Source organism: Myotis daubentonii, chromosome 16 (genome assembly GCF_963259705.1).
Source record: "Myotis daubentonii chromosome 16, mMyoDau2.1, whole genome shotgun sequence".
NCBI lineage: Eukaryota > Metazoa > Chordata > Mammalia > Chiroptera > Vespertilionidae > Myotis > Myotis daubentonii.
In genome coordinates this window covers 35,738,371-35,740,522 of record NC_081855.1, presented here as the reverse complement: position 1 = coordinate 35,740,522, position 2,152 = coordinate 35,738,371, and positions in this window count along the sequence as shown.

Below are 2,152 nucleotides of genomic sequence, written 5' to 3'. Positions count from 1 at the left end.
AGGGCTCCTCGAGGCTCCTCCAAATGGGCAAGACCGCAGGAGGGGCAGGAAACCAGCGTTTACTGAGCCAGGAACTCTTATAAACAACATCTCCTCTAATCCTCAAACAACCCCATGAGCTAGGGACTGTTAAGTATCTCCATTTTGAAGAAGCAGTGGGGGAGGGGTGAAGTAATGTTCCCAAGTCACACAGCCATTGAATACCGACTACAAAACAGTGCGGGGCGGGTGCCGTCCCTCAGAGGGGAAAAGACTGGGGGGGGGGGGTGTTCCTGGAGAAGGGGCCAATGAGCTGAGCTTTGAAGGAGGACAGCAAGAGATTCCAGACTGAGGGAAGAGTGTGCAGAGTATGAGAAGGCCCCAAAGCAAGGTCTGCAAGATTAACCTAAACACCTGAGTGGTGGGCAGCGGAGCCAGGTGAGGGAGGGTGGGCAGCGGAGCCAGGTGAGGGAGGGTGGGCAGCGGAGCCAGGTGAGGGAGGGTGGAGAGTGGAGCCAGGTGAGGGAGGGTGGGCAGCGGTGCCAGGTGAGGGAGGGTGGGCAGCGGTGCCAGGTGAGGGAGGGTGGAGAGTGGAGCCAGGTGAGGGAGGGTGGAGAGTGGAGCCAGGTGAGGGAGGGTGGGCAGCGGAGCCAGGTGAGGGAGGGTGGAGAGTGGAGCCAGGTGAGGGAGGGTGGGCAGCGGAGCCAGGTGAGGGAGGGTGGAGAGTGGAGCCAGGTGAGGGAGGGTGGGCAGTGGAGCCAGGTGAGGGAGGGTGGGCCTGGCTCCAAGAGCACGGGAAGCCTCTGGGAGGCTTTTAACAAGGCAGCAACAAGCCCATCTGACCCGCCTCTCGGGGAGGTCTTAGCCACAGGAAAGGTCCCCATGTGCTGGGAGGTTCCCATGGTCCTCGGTGGAGAGGGCTCCCCCTGGAGCTGGCAGAGGGGCAAGGTTGTTGCTCACGGCAGGGCTCAGTGGCAGCAAAGGCTGAGAGAGCAGAGGCCAGCAGAGCCCAGAGACATGCCTGGCACCCTGGAGAGCCGGGTTTGAGGGGTGGGAGCGCCTGGTGGGGGGTGGCCCTGAGTCCATTCAGGCTGCTAGAACAAAATGCCACCGACTGGGAACCGTATGGACAAGAGACATTTATTTCTCACAGCTCTGGAGGCTCGAAGTCCCAGCTCAGGGTGCCAACAGGGTGAGGACCCGCTTCCTTCCAGCTCAGAGGTGTCTCCTCGTATTCTCCCGTGGTTCAAAGAGAAAAGGTCCTCTTTATAACAGCTAAATCCCATGCAGAAGGGCTCTGTCCTCACAACCTATGCACCTCCCAAAGGTTCCACCTCCTAATAACATCACCTTGGGGGTTAGGTTTCAATATGAATTTTGCGGGGAGGGGCACACAAACATTCACACCCGAGCAACCTGGACGCTTCTCCTGCAGAGGCAAGTCCTCAAGCACGGTATCTGCCCTCCCGGGGCCTCAGTTCCGCAGGGGAGAGAGGAGGCCCCATTGGTTGGGTTCTCTGCAGCTGGTTCCACGTGGACTTGGAGCAGGGGCTCTGGCCCAGCGCCTGGGCAAACATATCGTGGAGGACTAGGTGTGGGCCCTGCTTCTGGAGGGAGCAATTCATTCGTTCATTCATTCAGCCAGCCAGCAAATGCTTTCCACGCCCTACCATGTGGTAAGCAGTTTTAGGTCTGGACACCCAACAAAAGCAAAACAGACACCAGCCCTACCTTGAGGGAGCCAGTGATCTCCTAGGAGACAGAGACCTTAAACAAACATATCTCCTCCCAGAGGAGACGTGGCAATGCAGAGGAGTGGGGTGGGAAAGGGCTTGGCCCCAGCAAACTGGGGACAGTGAGTGTGCATTTGAGTGTCTGATGTTTCTCTGAATTGTACTCGTGAATGTATGCGCGCTCGTCTGCATGTGTTTGTATGTGGTTAAGTGAGTGCGTCTGTATAAGGGGTGGTCTGTATATGTATATATTTGCGAGTCTTTGTGTGGGTGGGTGTTAATGTGCTATGTGTAAGTCTCCATGTGTGTGCATGCATGTATGTCTACGGGTGAATCTGTATGTGGAGGTCTGTGTGTAAGTGGGAGGATGACCTGCTGGGAGACTTGTTCAGAACGAACTGGTTTCTCAGAATGGGAGGTATCAATACTGAAACCAGCAC